We start from the raw sequence: 17,616 nt of genomic DNA on the forward strand, positions 1-17,616 counted from the left end.
TGGAGCTTAGAGAGTGTCAGACAGTTGGGGCCCTCAGGAGGTGGGGCCCTGGGGAGGCAGGACCCTAGGGAGGTGTGGCTTCTGGGGTTCCTATCTTGCTAAGGCCAGGGCAAGGAAAGGATGGGAGATGATGGAGGTGGCTTAGCTGGAATCCTGGAGGAAGGCTGGAGGTGGGCAATGGAAGACTAATGGGATCCTGTCTGGGTAAGTGGGTGGAGTGAGGACTTAAATGGGACTTTGTTCAGGACTTTGTGACAGCAAGATGTGAATTTAGAAGTAAGAAAGCTTCCTGGGGTCCGGGGTATGGAGGAGGTCCTAGTGGGCAGGAGGAGAGTGTAGGGAGCCACTTGGAGTCAGCCTGTGGTGATTTGGAGGCCAGTTCCATATCCAGCTAAAGAGCACACTCAGGAGTCCTTTAAACAAGGATAGAAGCACCCTCCCCAGCCATCTCTTCCAAAATCTCCTACTAGGTTCCTCTACCAACACCATTTATCCTACTGCGTCACCCATATTTCCCATCACTGTATGAATAAAACTAAAAAAGAATTGGCTTAAGATCCACTAGGAGGGATTTCCTGAGACAATCTCTCAGTATTCATAGCACATTCTAATTGAATATGCACTGAGCATGGTGCTGGAGGAATAAAGAAAAAGATACAGTCCTTGCCTAGAGAGCTTCCTGCTCTAGGCATTCAAAACATAGAGCTTCCAAGACCCTGGAATAGTGACCAAAGGAAGGTACCTCCTCCTTCCCATAACATTAATCTTCAAACGGAAGCAAGACTTATCAGAGATGGAGAAGATGGAGCCTACTTAGAGTCTGGACTGAATACACAAATGATGGACCCAAGAAGCCATTAGTCTCAGGAAAAAGGGGCACTACTGCCTCTACTTGACAGTGTTGAAATCCCCCCCATACCCGAAATTACATCCCAGATAGGTCCCCTATACCCTAAATTATCTCTGAGAGGTCAGCAGAATCCTTGACTCTGCAGATTCTGCATCCCACCTTTTGCAACCTCTATCTGTCCCTTCTCACTGCCTCCCCCTGTGGTCCCCACCATCTCCTTTTCCTTCTCTGTCTGCCTTTCCCTCCCTCTCTGTGTGCACTTCACTGGCTATTTCCTCAGCCCTGGCCTCATGTTGATGGATCTGTCTTTGGCTCTGGGTGTATGGCTTTCAGACCCTCTGAGCCTGGGTCCAACTCTTGTCTCTGAGACAGTGTCTGTCTCTAATATCTCTGGCCTCTGGGTGTCACTTTGTATCTGTCTTGGATCTTTCACTCTGCTCTCTGGATATTCCTCTTTTTCCTCTCTTTTGTCTCTGGGTATGTCTCCCTGTCTGTTCCACTGCCCACTGTCTCTGTTGACTCTGTGTCTTGATCTATTGGACTCTACAGGGTGCTAAGACTGGCTCGTCTTATTGATCCCATCTGTCAGTCTTGGCTTGAATTTACTGGACATTTCTGTCCCTGTATCCATTCTTCCTTCTTCTGCCTCCCCCTGCCACCCTGTGGTTACAAGTGTAGGTTGGCATGGAGGGTGGGAAGGGGACTTTGCCGGCAGCACTTTGAGTGGAAGATGGCTGGTTGGCAGGTTAGCCTGTAGCTTAGGCTCTGACTGAAGCACTCTCCTCACAGCACATTCTCTAGGACTCCAGATGTGGGTTGCCTCCCTTCCTGCCATGATGGCTGGTCATTTCTTGAGGTTTTGTCCTCCCCCCTCCCCCAGCCCATCAATTGGGAGCCACTGGAAATTCTGGAAGGGCACTATAGGTCCCCTTTTACTTGGTATCAATGTGTCTGGAGCATTCTGTAAGAAGAGAAGTGAGGAGAGGCAGGAGGCCCACTGGAGGTGCTTTGCTGGAGGGGAGTGGGGTGTGAATACAGAAAGCCTATAATCTTTGCCTCTGCACCCTGGACAACAATTGCCCATGGGCTCCTTGCACCCCTCAGATAGGAACACATGGGCAACCAGTCTAGGGAAGAGATAGGAAAGGGACCAGAAATTATGTGTGTCCCTCTTTTATTACCTCTTGGCACCTATAACCCTTCTTATACATAGGAAGCTCTCAAAGTCATTGGATTTTATTTCACCAGGTCTCTCAAAACTAAAGCAGTGGAATCCAGTCTCTTTCAATATTCCCTCCCCTCCCCACACTTGCTCACTCACCCCCAGCAATTAGTATCTGCTGCCAGGACAGTTTCCCCTGCCAAACTTCCAAGCACCCCAGTGACCATAGGTCCCCAGCTAAAATCCCAGTCAATCCCCTCCTCTTGCCTCCTTTACTTGGTGCCCACCCTCCACCTCCCCTCCTCTTGCCCACTCAATGCAACTTGACCCCATGGGTGTCTCCCCAAAGTCAGGAAGTCACTAATGAGCATTGAGTAGTAGAAGGGGAGGGCCAAGGGCAGCCTGGTGGGTGGGAGGGATCCCAGAGCTAGTAGATAAGAAGTTCTGTCAGCATTTTTCAAATATGCCTTTTCCCTCCATCATCCCTGTCTCTAACCTCCTGGCTCATGCTAATCCATCTCACTGCTGAGGCTGATGGACTGAGTTTATCTGCAAATTTGCAGAAGCCTAGATGAATAATGCCTGTTCTACTCCAGATCTATTTTCTCCAGGAATGCCATTAGCCCCTGCTGTCTGTGTTTGAAAACTCCCAGGTAGTTTTCAAAGGGTATCTAAGGCTGTAGATGGAACCCAAGGAGAAAGAGAAATTGCTCTTTTGGGTCAATATCTTGATCTCAGCCCTTGTCTCCACTGCATATCCCCCAAAGCAGAACTTAAAATGTCAGGTAATGGCAAAGAGGGTGAAATCTCAAGAAGACTCCCAGCCTTAGGAGGTCACGAGTGGCTCCAGAAACCAGGTGAGATGGCGAGAAAGATGAGGTAGAAGAAACAAACATCATTTCTCCTGAAATGTGCAATTTCCACCAGCGGGGAAGGACCACTATGCTATATGGGCTTGAGCAGAACCTTGTCAGCAGTGATGTGGGAAGAGCTCTGCATCCACAAGAAGCTGGCAGACGATGGCTCTCCCTGCAGAGCTGGCCCTGGGTCCTGGGGCTGCCCAGGCTGGGGGAGTCTTTGGCTCCAGCAAGAACCCATGAATTTCTGAATTCAGGAAACTCCTCTTAGAGTCCTTTCCACTGGCATCCCTTATTCCCTTTGGCTCCTGAAATGCCATCACCCACTCCAGCCCCCTTCCCTTTTCTAGTCCCCAACACTGGAGGTGCTGGCATAGAAGGGTCGTGTGGCTTTTGGGTGTCATACAAAATGTTTTTTAAATAGCTTTTCTTAAAAATGTGACCCATACAGGGGCGCCTGGGTGGCGCAGTCGGTTAAGCATCCGACTTCAGCCAGGTCACGATCTCGCGGTCCGTGAGTTCGAGCCCCGCGTCAGGCTCTGGGCTGATGGCTCAGAGCCTGGAGCCTGTTTCCGATTCTGTGTCTCCCTCTCTCTCTGCCCCTCCCCCGTTCATGCTGTGTCTCTCTCTGTCCCAAAAATAAAAATAAAACGTTGAAAAAAAAATTTAAAAAAAAAAAATAAAAAAAAAAATGTGACCCATACAATAAATGACCTCACCTGAACCAAACTACAAATTGGTGGAATTTATGTCTTCCAAGTCTAAGGACAAGATGCAAATTTTCTCTCACTTTTAGCTTGATGTGTTTGAGTTGACATGTTCAATGTCAATCATTGTTGCTACCAAATATGATTTAATTGAAGATCATTTTGACAGCTGGAATTCTAAAGTAAACCTGAAAATATTTTCAACATTAAAAAGGAGAAATTTTCTAAAATTTTCATATAAATCTATCTCAGGTTAATGTGAACTTAAAAAAAAATAATGGGTAAGATGATGCAGTATTTGCAGTATTTTTTTAAACAAAATATTTTTTTCTTTTTAAAACAGATAAAATTCTTTGATACAACCTATTTCTAATGTCAGTATTTTATAACAACTAAAATAAATTATCCACATCTGTTTGATACCATAATTTAGCCTTCCTTTTCTTTTGCAAGAAAACGTGCTTTATTTTTTATACCTTCATTTTATGGGAACTACAAGAAATTTTAATAAACAAAAAGTATAAATACAAACTGTTGTTCCTTTCTTTTCCCTTAGTATAATAACTAGCTGTGAGAAATATTTTATTTCTTTATCAGAAAACAATCTGAATTTTTCTTATCTTCACTATAACTGATGTTAAAATGTTGCTAAACTAAAATGGAAGTTAGTTAAACATCAAGATAATTAAACAATAATTCAATTAATGACCTTTCCCCATTTCCTCTGGGAGCTTGAGTTCCAGTCTGTTCTTCACTTTGCCTTCCCTAAAGGGAAACTAACTTTCATAATATACAGGAAGATCTTGACCCTGGAAAATGAATGAAAGGTCTTTAGGGGACTTCCAGGCAGTCTCATGATCCACCTAGTTGCTAATTCATTCAGGGCATTTACATTAAGCACTCATTACTAACTGGAGACTGGGGATACAAAGGGAAGCTAGTAATAATCCTTGAGATTAAGGAGTTTATGGGTTGGAGGTAGGGGACAGGTTGATATAAGTCTAAATCCAGGGAATGACAAGGTGTTACTGGAACATATAGAAAGGACACATAGGTCAGTCTTAAGGACATTCAATAAAGATTCTTAGGGGAGGTGATGGCTTGTTGAAACCAAAGGTCTGTGAGGATTTAGCTAGGGGAAATTAGTTGGAGGAAAAGCCTCACAGAAAAAGTTATGTGCAAATGTTAAGAAAGAACATACCATATCCTGGGGTCTGCCAGTGTAGTTCAATGTAGTTAGAGCACAGTGTGAGTGAGATCATGTGAAAATAAGAAGCTACAGAAATAAACAATGGGCTGAAAGCACTAGTTCCTCCTCCCAGAAATGTTTTGTTTGGTTGTCTAAGCTAGAAATGGGAATTAGAATCACTATTGAATTGCCTACTATTTAGGCAAAATTGCCTACTATTTTCAAAGCACAATAATTATTAGGGTATCAGTAAATATCAATAATTACATGGTAGGTTTTCCCATTTATATAAAATGGCTATTTCCAGAATTTAAAGAATTAAAGGGGGTTGTAATTACCAGTTTTAGAGTGAGCCATTTAGAGAAATTGTACCTTCTTAATATTATAATACAACCCCAAGGGAAAATATCATTTGAGACAGTAAATGCAATAGTAAATAGCAAAATAATGAAAAATAGTGAATGAGAATATAATAAAAAACATTTCTTAAAAAATTAGCCATTTCTTAAAACAAATGAATATTACAAAATGGTATTAGCGTTAAATTAAGATTGGGAATATTTAATTCAGCCTTCACACATGCTATTTACTGGAAACTTGGGAGGAATGTTCATTTATTTTGACAAAATGGCAAGCAACTTGCTATAATACTGGGAATTTTAGCTGAGGTCAAAATTGTAAATGGAAATAACTTCTCAGTGAATAATTCACTAGTATTGCTTTGCTTTAATATGTCATGAATAATGTGCTTCCAAAATATACAATCTTGGATTGCTAAGCAAAAGGTGGGGAAAGATAATATTGCCCAAAGCATAAGAGTTTAAAAACTGTCCCTATGCCAAATTTCTGTCAGGAATGAATAGTGAAAACTTTGAGGCAGTTCATTTATTCTGAGACTGCTCTGTCCTGTGAGAACTCTGGTCTGTGTTTAGACAATTTGCCAAGCTTCTCTTGGTAATCCATCTTCTTTACTTTGTTTTGATTTCTTTCTTTCTTTTTCTTTCTTTCTTTCTTTCTTTCTTTCTTTCTTTCTTTCTTTTCTTTTCTTTCTTTCTGTCTTCTCTTTATCAAATCTACATGGAAAACTACATTCAGGTGTAGTGACAGTAAAATAAAACCTTGGAATCAGAGACATGTTTATGCTTCTGAATCACAGCCCAAACCAGTATGCAAGGACACTAAGTGTAAGCTGCTGGGCACCTGTAGTTCACATTCTCAGGATCAGGCACAGGCTCAGGATGCAGTCTCACGGCTTGACTTCTGCTGGCAGAGTACAAACTCTCCCAGCTGGGCCACCCCTAGTCAGTAAACCACTAGGAGAGTGAGAGCATGGAGGTAGTGCAAATTCCTTTCACAGTGGGAAGTTTGTGGTGTTGGGGGTGGCTTCGTGGGTATTACCTGTGCTGAGCAAATAGGCTGGAGCACAGAGTTCCACCTCTTTCCCAACCCCAAAGACAGTGGCTCTGTAGGTACCCTGTCACCTCTCTCCATGTCCTTCTTCCAGATCCATCTTTAGCTCTTACTAACCGCCCCTCACCCCCACGTACTTTTTTTTAATTTAAATTTTAGTTAATATACAGTGCAATATTGGTTTCAGGAGTAGAAATTAGTGATTTATCACTTACATACAACACTCAGTGCTCACCCCAACAAATGCCCTCCTTAATACCATCACCCATCTACTAAGCATCTCCTTCCATCAACTTACAGTTTGTTCTCTATCATTAAGAGTATCTTGTGGTTGGTTTACCTCTCTTCTTTCCCACCACCCCCTTCCCATATGTTCATCTGTTTTGTTTCTTAAGTTCCATATATGAGTGAAATCATATGGTATTTTTCTCTCTCCGATTGACATATTTCACTTAGCATAATGCATTCTAGCTCCATCCACATCATTCCAAATGACAAGATTTTATTCTTTTTGATGGCCGAGTTATATTCCATTTTATATGTATATATGTGTGTATATATATATGTGCATATATGTGTATATGTATATATGTGTGTATGTGTATATATATACACATATGTATATCTGTATATATGTGTGTGTGTATATATATATGTATATATGTATGTGTGTGTGTGTGTGTGTGTGTGTGTGTATATATATATATATATATATATATATATATATATATATATATGCATACCACATCTCTTTATCCATTCATCAGTTGATGAACATTTGGACTCTCTCCATAGTTTGGCCATTGTTGATGATGCTGCTATAAACATCAGGGTGCATATAGGCCTTTGAATCTATATTTTTGTATCCTTTGGGTAAATAACTAATAGTGCAATTGCTTAAGGATAGGGTAGTTCTACTTTCAGTTTTTTGAGGAACCTCTATACTGTTCTCCAGAGTGGCTGCACCAGTTTGCATTCCCACCAGCAGTGCAAGAATGTTCCCCTTTCTCCACTCCTTGCTAACACTTATTGTTTCTTTTAGCCATTCTGACATGTGTGAGGTGGTATCTCATGGTTCTTTTGATCTGCATTTCCCTGATAATGAGTGATGTTGAGCATCTTTTCATGTGTCTACTATCCATCTGGGTGTCTTCTTTGGAAAAGTATCTATTCATGTCTTCTGCCCATTTCTTAACTGGGTTGCTTGTTTTTGGGTATTGAGTTTGATAAGTTGTTTATAGATTTTGGATACTAACTCTTTATCAGATATGTCATTTGCATATTTCTCTCATTCCATAGACTGCCTTTCAGTTTGTTGATTGTTCTTTTTTTTTTTAACCTTTATTTACTTTTGAGAGAGAGAGAGAGAGAGAGAGAGAGGAACAGAGAGAGAGGGAGACACAGAATTCAAAGCAGGCTCCAGGCTCTGAGCTGTCAGCATAGAGCCTGATGCGGGGCCCTAACTCTCGAACCTTGAGATCATGACCTGAGCCAAAGTTGGATGCTTAACCGACTGAGCCACCCAGGCACCCCAGTTGATTGTTTCTTTTGCTGTGCAGAAGCTTTTTATCTTGATGAAGTTCCAATAGCTCCTGTTTGCCTTTGTTTCCCTTGCCTTTGGAAACATTTCTAGTAAGAAGCTGTGGCCAAGATCAAAGAGGTTACTGCCTATATATTCTGGGATTTTAATGGTTTCCTATCTTGCGTTTAGTTCTTTCCTCCATTTTGAATTTATTTTTGTGTATGGTGTAAGAAAATGGTCCAGTTCCATTCTTCTGCATGTTGCTGTCCAGTTTTCCTACACCATTTGTTGAAGATACTATCTTTTCCCACTGGATATTCTTTCCTGCTTTGTTGAAAATGAATTTCCCATATGGTTGTGGGCCCACTTTGTGTTTTCTATTCTGTGCCATTGATCTATCTGTTTTTCTGCTAGTATCATACTGTCTTGATGATTATAGCTTTGTAAAATAACTTGAAATACAGAATATGATGCTTCCATTTTTTTTTTTTTCAGGATTGCTTTAGCTATTTGGGGTCTTTTGTGTTCCATACAAATTTTAGGATTGTTTGTTCTAGGTGCCCCCACACTTTTCTTGCTTTCAGATATTAGAGACTGTGTGGTGCCCCTTGGACCAAGTTCTTAGTACCTCACAAGTTTCACCTTAGGCATAGGGAGGAGGAGGGGAGAGCAAGTTGTTAGGAGGAACCCCAAAACTGCCTGAACCAAACTCTGGTCCTAGTTATGGCAGAGCAGACAAGAGGACTTAAAACTAGTGATACTTAGTCAGAAAATTCACCCTCCTTTTTAATTAGTGTATTGAATTCAGCTTCCAGATAGATGCTAGGTCCTTAGTTCATTTTAAATAATTAATAAGACCTTATGTTGTTTCCTATGTCTAGTAAGAGACATAGGTAGATTAAATGCAGTTGGGGAATGCTTTTCTGATTATAGTGAATAATCAGACAAAATATATACATATATACATTCCAAAAAGGACTATTCTGTTGATATAAAGTAAACATAAGTGATCACTGAAGTCACAGAAATAGTGCAAGAAGTGCGAGAGTTGTTTTCAAACTTGTAATCCTTAGGTGTGTATTTTCCATTTTTGCACTAAGCAAACACCTGTGATCCAGACTGTACTAAGGGCTGATTAGTCAATTATAAACAGACAGATAAATATATGACAGAGACCATAAGTGTCTTTCCTAACCTCTAAGAAAAATTTCCTGGTCATCTGGGTAGCTCAGTCGGTTAAGCATCTGACTCTTGGTTTCAGCTCAGGTCATGATCTCACTGTTCATGAGTTCAAGCCCCACATCGGGCTCCACGCACTGACAGTGCAGAGTCTGCTTGGGATTTTATCTCTCTCTCTCTCTTTCTCTCTCCTGCTCTCTCTTTCTCTCTCTCTCTCTCTGCCCCTTCCCCATTCACTCTCTCTCTTTCAAAATAAATAAACTTTAAAAAATAAAAATAAAATAAGGAAAAATCCCTGTTATTCCTTTTCATAAGACCTTGTTGTTGTTTTTTTTTCAGGCGTTTATCACACTCTGTACTTTTTCAACATTTGTCGTCTTCTTTTTTGTCTATTTCTCACTAGGAAAAACTCTATATTTGAATGAGGAAAAGAATTAATGGTAAATAAATACATTGTATAGGAATAAATTTACTGGTGGGACAAAAATTTCCTAATAATATGATCTATACCTGAAAGTATCATGTGGAGACCTATGTTAACAATATATCTTTAATTAATATTCATAATGCTCCTACTTCTACATGTCTACCCATGGCCTCTTTCCCTACAACTGTATACCATGAATGAAAGTTCTCTAGCTCTGCGTTAAGCCCTGTGGAGAGAATATAAAAATATACAGGGCACAGTCTTCCCACCCCAGAAGCTTACAGTTGAGTGAGGGAGAAAGGGAAGACACAGGGTAACCACAAGTGAAGACAGTGTGGGAAAAGACAGCTATGGTTAAGACTGAAACAAAGGATTAGAGGCTATCAAAGAAAATAAATTGCTTCTGATACAGATTACCCAGGAAGGTGTGAACAGAGGTAACATTTAAACTGGACTGTGATGACTGTGTAGGATATCAGTACTCAGAGACTGAAAGCATGTTTTTCCAAGGGAAAAACACAGTTACTAGGAAGGATTTCTTGACTTTGGGCATCATTTGATACTGAATTTCTGTTCAACATGAGAGACTGAAAAGCAAAGACCAGTGAAATTCAAAGTAAAACTGCAGAAGCTGGAGGTTATGAATACAGAAGACAGGAGCCAGGACCTGTGTCCCATATCAGGTTCTATTTATCCCCACTTCTCTTGTACCTGGTCTTCTTGAAGGGGTATGGGGCTCAAATGGTACAGGGTACCCATTATGCCTCCATCTATATGTCTCTCCTCTCCTGTCTCCTATCTACAAAGTCCTTTCTTAAAGAAATGATTTCTTAATCTCATTAATGAGGAGAGAACAAAATACAGACAAGCATAAAGTACACAAATTAAGTCAGGAAATTTGCATACCCAGGGAAAGAGAGAAACCCTTTTTACGTCCATCACTATAGCAAATGTTCCTCATCTTCTGATGCTGTATGTCAATAAATATCTGTATTTCCTCCTTCTCTGTAAAAGAGATGGTGTGAAATATCAGATGTAAAGTAAAGTTTGTCATAAAAATCCCTCATAAAAAAGTCTCTCAGGTACTGGCATTGGAAGGTAGGGGAGGGGGTTCCTGTGCTCTGTCTGCTTTTAAACCAAGTGCAGATCATCCTGTCTCCTACTTCCAGTACTTTTGCTGCAGATTTTCTAAAGATGTAAACAGAGACACTCAGCTCCTCTTACCATCCCAGCTTCTGTCAAAGTTCATTGCTTTTTTTATGAAATTAGTTCCACAAATGACCATTTTTTCACAATCTCAACTCTAGATTCCTAAATTAGTATAATATTTAATTCTCCTCTTTCTGAGATGGCTCAAATAGAGTCCCACTTGAAAGCAAAGAAGTAAATAAAATGTCTTCTCTTAGTACCTTCCATGAGGGGTTCTAGGAGAGAGGAGGTGGTTACATGAGTGGTGTGCATGCAAGGGCAGCTGTGAATTAGGCTAGAAAGTAAAAGACAAGAGATGATTGCCTTGCGGCTGCTGTTTCTCTTTCTCCGCAAACCTCTTCTGATTGTAGCATATTTATAGGGGTTCCAAGTAACCCAGAATCTTAGCCATAATCTTCCAAGAAAGAAAACTCATTGATGTTTCCTAGAGAAGTAATGAAAAGTGAATATCAGGGTTTGGTATAAAAAGACCAACCACGGCCAAGAGTGGAAGGCAGCTAGTCCTTTATACCCCATTGAACTCCTTCAGGATTTGTACACACACACACACACACACACACACACGTACATACCATACCCAAAAAGTCTAACAAATATCCTCATGTGTATAGACCTACCGAGAAAAACATACCCACTACTTGGTGCACATTCCATTCAGATTAAAACACATATGTCCATATAGTAGGCACACACACATGACTTTGGCTGTGGTACTTTATGAATATATTTACCCAGTTGCACTCTTTCCAAGCTCTTGACTGCAGGGTAGTGCACAGTGAAGGTGAATAAGAGAATGTCTGAATATAATCTTACATGTCTCATTGAGTGTGTGTCCGACTACATGCCACAAAAGAAATAGAAATTGTTTTCTAATTATTCACTATCTGTAATTATCCACTGACTTTAAATTATCTCTATGCCATCAAGTTTCAATGATCATCTATCCTTACTGATCTGTTACTCTATGGAGACTATGTATAGCTCAGGGATTGGCAACAGGAGACTTTGCTCAAACTTGATACAAATCCTAGTTTCACTACTCACTTGGCACAAATTACTTAACCTCTCTGAGCCTTATTTTCAACTTTAGTAAAGTGAGCATAACAATATTCACTCATAGAAATTCTGTATTTAATAGTTGATTTTGTACAGTATTTGGGGGAAAGTATAGGGTACAGTACTGAACAAATGGTAGCTATTACTATCATCACCATTTTGGGGGCATTGGAGATATAAAGAAGTAATACATAAAAAAGTTTTTCTTTTTCCTTAAGAGGTTTTCAAATCTCATCAATGAGACAAGATAAATACATGGAGAGAGAAGTACATGGAAACCTAAAGCTCTTATTTCAATCCTAACATACAATTTATTCCCCTAAGTCCAAGACCTATTTTAAAATTGTTAGCAGATTTCAAGGGCACCTGGGTAGCTCAGTCGGTTAAGCGTCCAACTTTGGCTCAGGTCACGATCTCACTGTCTGTGAGTTCGAGCCCCGAATTGGGCTCTGTGCTGACTGCTCAGAACCTGGAGCCTGTTCAGATTCTGTGTCTCCCTCTCTCTCTGACCCTCCCCCATTCATGCTCTGTCTCTCCCTGTCTCAAAAATAAATAAAATGTTAAAAAAATTTTTTAAAAATAAAATTGTTAGCAGATTTCAATGCTCTAAAAAGATTTTTTTTTTCCTTCTGCCACTCATCTCCATACCTCACCACCTTACATACACCACATATCCATCTCAGCCTTTTATTTTGAGAGTTGACTGAAGATTTCTTGGGATAAAAAAAATTCAATAGTTCATTTTTTAGACTTCCCTGTTTCTAGGTAGGAGCCCATCTTAGTATTCCAAAGCCAAGTGAGGCAGCCATGTCCTCGGCCAAAGATACTGCACCCTCCCATCTCCCCACATTACCATCTAATCTCAGAAAATTCTTCCTTATGTTCAATCTCAATCTATTTTCCTTCAATATTGGTCTATCACTCATTCTGATTGTGAATGAGGTACACAGACCCTCAAAGGCTGAAGAAAATTCTCAAATGACCCCTGGTAACATTATTACATTGCTTATCAGTCCAGGGGTCTGGAATTATGTTCTCATATATTTTGTTATTAACTCATTAAAAATCATCAAAAGATCCCTTAAAAAGCATCAATTTGGTTGTTACCAGGGTATGCCACTTACACAATCATCTGGTCTCTCTTTAAACTTTTGAAAGATGAAAGGATCCTAATTTCTATGACAGTAAGTTAAGAACTCCTATTTCAATCCCCCCAACCTCCATAGTCTCTTCAATCAGTATCATCGCCTTATCACTCATTTCATTAAGGGACAGTACAAGCTGAGGCTGGGCATGACTGATATGACCTCCACAGACCCTTTCAGGCCATCACATGAAGTAGTGGTGTAACAGAATTGGCAGCAGTGGACCCATGCAATGCTTGCCCCTAGGTAGCCCCTGAGGTCCAGTCACGCTCCAGCATGGGCACAGCAGAGATTTTCCCAAAGTGGGCATAGTGCCAAACCCTGGCATAGTGACTGTTGTGGGAGGCCAGGAGACAGGAAGGCAGCCAGGGCCCACATTTCTCCCTCTTCCCCAAATTAAATTTCCCTGGCCTAGGTGTCTCCTCTTGTGCTCCCAATTCCAAAGTTTTCAAACCTTCCTGAGTGCTCCTCTGAGGCCACACACCTATCATCGATTATCTAAGGCCTGTGCTTCTCACACCCCAAAGAGCATACAAATCACTTGGGAACCTGTTAAAAGCACACATTCTGACTTAGTCACTCTGGATTGAGGTCTGAGATTCTGCATTTCTATGAAGCTCCCAGGTGACACCCACGTTGCTGGCCCATGGACCATTCTTTGTTTTTGTTTTTTTTTTTTTTTAATTTTTTTTAAATTTTTTTTCAACGTTTATTTATTTTTGGGACAGAGAGAGACAGAGCATGAACGGGGGAGGGGCAGAGAGAGAGGGAGACACATAATCGGAAACAGGCTCCAGGCTCTGAGCCATCAGCCCAGAGCCCGACGCGGGGCTCGAACTCACGGACCGCGAGATCGCGACCTGGCTGAAGTCGGACGCTTAACCGACTGCGCCACCCAGGCGCCCCCATGGACCATTCTTTGAAGAGAAAGATCTAGATGACTGTAGAAGGTGCTACAACTGTCTCCCCAAAAGAGTCTGTCTGTCCACACCCTTCTGTCTGTCCTCCAGATTGTATGCTAATCATATCTTAGCCCTTCCTGATTTAGGAATCTTGCTCTATGGCACAATACACAATACAAACCTAACTCATAAATACCCTTCATGTTTGAAAACACACATCCCGCACAATATTCTTATTCTTTCATGACTCTTAAAGGTGCCTGTAGCATAGAATTACTGTCCCTTTTATTTTCCAATTCACCTGACCCTCTTTTATTTGCCAATTTTCTCCATAGGCATCCTCCAACAGAAAGTGTCTCTTGATCGATACCTCTTTCTCGGTTTCTACTCCTACCTTCCCTTCCAAAGTAATGATGTCTCCATCCCTGTCCAGTTTCTAATTCCTTCTATTTTCATCTGTTTTTCTCCCCATTTGGGGTATAAATTCTCTCTTCCTAAATAATCTTAGATTCTCTCACAAGATTTTTGCACCAGTCTCAAAAAAGCATGTAAATTTTAAAAAATAAAAAAGTAAATTAAAAAACCCAGAAAATTAACAGACAAACAAACAAACAAACAAACAAAAAAGCATGTAAAGGAGTTGGTAAGTATATGGTAATCCTGCCTCTAGCAGGCTTCCCTGGAATCACCTACTCGGTTGAGAAAATGAGAAATTCTAAAGTAAGAAATTAGTTTCTTATTCCTCACTCCCAGGGCAGGCCCCATACATAAATACAATAGATAAAAACTGTCCTTCCTATGCCAACCATAAATCTCTCCTTCAAGAAACCCTGTTATGCCCACACTGGGCCCAGTCTCATCTTCAGGGATCCCCTGGAGGCAGCTAGAGCTAGTTGGGCCTTCTGCCAATTTCACTACTTCTGGCCCCACCCCAGATCCCTTGGGAATAGATGGACTGGGACCAGGGGAGCACGTTTCAGGCAGTCTCCTGCCCCAGAGCTGTACTTTCCTTATTGCTCTTTGAATGAACAACACTGTTCTTACTGTTGGGTCTAGAGAAAGGGGAGAAAATATTCCTTGCCCTGTGCAAGATACCACTGTGACAGAAGAGACAGTATAATCACGAAACTCAGAAATAGCCCCAAAGGCAAAACTACAAGTGTCTGGGAACAGGTCTAGATGCTGGGTGCAGATCTGGATACATTTCTAGATATAGTGCCAGATGGAGAGAAATGCTGCTTGTCAAGGAAGTCTCCCAGAAGATAATTTTATTTATTTATTTATTTATTTATTTATTTATTTATTTATTTTAAATATTTATTTATTTTTTAGAGAGAGAGAGACAGAGCATGAGCAGGGGAGGGCAGAGAGAGATGGAGACACAGAAACCAAAGGAGGCTCCAGACTCTGAGCTGTTGGCACAGAGCCTGACATGGGGCTGGAACAAACCCTGAGATCAGGACCTGAGCTGAAGTCAGAAGCTTAACTGACTGAGCCACTCAGGCGCCCCTCCCAGAAGATAATTTTAAAGAGGTAAGTAGCACAGTGCTAGCCTGAAAGGAAGGAGAATTTTCTGTGCCAAAAAAACAAAATGTGTAAGGCTCAATTCAATTTAACATGAATTTATTAAATGCTCATTATGTGCCTGGCCCCCATGTAAGATACTCTGGGGGAATGAACAAGATATACTCTTTACATATAGTCTATAATCAGGAAACAAAATGAAAAAATATACAAATAACTGTAGTATTTTTTTTTAATTTCAGCTTTATTGAGGTACACTTGCCATATAAAATTGAAAGATATTTAAAGTATACATTGTGGTGATTTGATACACATATATATTGTTAAATGATTCACTGATTTCCCCACTGTGAAAGGATTAACCATGATATTTTAATCTAAATCTTTCATTTAAAGAAGGCAAGTGATAGGGTGCCTGGGTGGCTCAATCAGTTAAGCATATGAATTTGGCTCAGGTCATAATCTTGTGGTTTGTGAGTTCAAGCCCCAAGTTGGGCACAGAGCCTGGAGCCTGCTTTGGATTCTTTGTCTCCCTGTCTCTCTGCCCCTTTCCCCACTCATGCTCTGTGTCTTTCTCTCTCTCAAAAATAAACATAAAGAAAGAAAGAAAGAAAGAAAGAAAGAAAGAAAGAAAGAAAGAAAGAAAGCAGGCAAGTGTTACAAGGGCCCTTTCATTTCCCTCCTTTAATTTTTACCTGTGGAGGGCCTTCAACTGGAGCTTTGGCTTTTAAAGTGGGGTCCCTGGACCAGCAGCCTCAGCCTTACCTGGGAACTTGATTGAAGGACAAGCTCTGGACCCCACCCAGAGTTACTGGATTCCAAATGATGGGGGCAGGGCTCAGCACTCTGTGTTTCCACAAGTCCTCCAAGGGAGGTGGCACCCAATAAAGTTTGAGCACCACTGAGCAGAGTACTAATCCAGTCCTAATCCAGTCCTAATTAGTACTAATCCAGTCCTTTCTACACCCACTCTTTACTGTGACTTTAATTAGTGGGTCAAAGAGACATGCTTGCTTCAAGGGCTTCCAGGTTTTTGGAGGACTCCTTTTTTTATCCAGAACCAATCTGCTCACAGGACACATGTATTCCAACTTGCTCATACAGGAGAAAATTTAAGAAAAATCAGGTTCTCTCCTGTGATGGGAGGCAGGGGGGTGCTCAGCACAACTTGCGATGAGGAATAAGTCTATCTAATTTAGTGATGTGTGATTGGCAAGCCAATTAGGCTGCAGATCTAAAGCTGATGGTTTGATCATCTGTCTCTGTCTTGATTATCAATTGGTTCCAAACATAGGAGAGGGAAATGGGGTGTTATTTATTGGACATTTGTAGCTTCAACAATGGCCTGTAGTGAAAAGCGGGCAGGATGAAGGTTCAGATTGCATTCAGTAGAGAGACCTGGCTGAGAGAATAACAGGACAGAATAACCAGAGGAAATTCTAGATTTTTTTAAGTAAAAAAAATTGACCTCTCATATTACAGATAAATAAGCAGAGTATTGAGGGCACTGAGCAGCTTGCTCAAGGTCACATGCTAGGCTAGTGGTAGAAACAAGACCAGAACCCAGGATACTTGGGTCTCAGCTCTGCACTTTCTGAGCAGGTGGACCAAAGCAGACAATAGTACAGAAATTTAAAGTCCAAGAATACAGATATTGCCAAGTAGATGAACCAACACCATGGATTTTCAGCATATGTAGTGGGTTCACAGCCAAAATCCTTTCTTCTCAGAGGAAAGCTCTGGCTCCAATCCACCTGTGTGTGTTCTGTTGCCACCCCCCCCCCCCTTCACAGCAAGGCTCAAGCTAACAGCCTATTCAGTGTGTTCTGAATACTGCTTCATTTTTCTAGGCTTTTCCTAGTGTTGTTCTCTGTGTCTACAATCTCTCCCTGCTGCCCACATGTAGCAAAATCCTATCTTTTCTTGAAGAGAGCCAATTTAAATGCCATTCCTCTACAAAGTCTTCTGATTTCACCAATCAAACCTCACCACTGTGCCAGCCACAAAAGATCAACCTCCACTCTGAATTCCCAAGGCACTGTATTTGTATATTACTTATGATACCACACTCTTGTGTTATAGCTATGCTTTCCCTCCTGTACTAGAATATAAGCTCCTTAAGGGCACAGTTCATATTTCATCTTTTTATTTCATCTTTTTCTCTTTCTTATTGAAGAATAGTTAAGATACGGTGTCATGGGGCGCCTGGGTGGCACAGTCGGTTAAGTGTCCGACTTCAGCCAGGTCACGATCTCGCGGTCCGTGAGTTGGAGCCCCGCGTCAGGCTCTGCGCTGATGGCTCAGAGCCTGGAGCCTGTTCCCAATTCTGTGTCTCCCTCTCTCTCTGCACCTCCCCCGTTCATGCTCTGTCTCTCTCTGTCCCAAAAATAAATAAACGTTGAAAAAAAAAAAGATACGGTGTCATTATATTCCTCTAGGTGTACTATATAATGATCCAACACTTCCACACATTTCTC

This window comes from Leopardus geoffroyi, chromosome B4, assembly GCF_018350155.1.
Source record: "Leopardus geoffroyi isolate Oge1 chromosome B4, O.geoffroyi_Oge1_pat1.0, whole genome shotgun sequence".
Taxonomy (NCBI): domain Eukaryota; kingdom Metazoa; phylum Chordata; class Mammalia; order Carnivora; family Felidae; genus Leopardus; species Leopardus geoffroyi.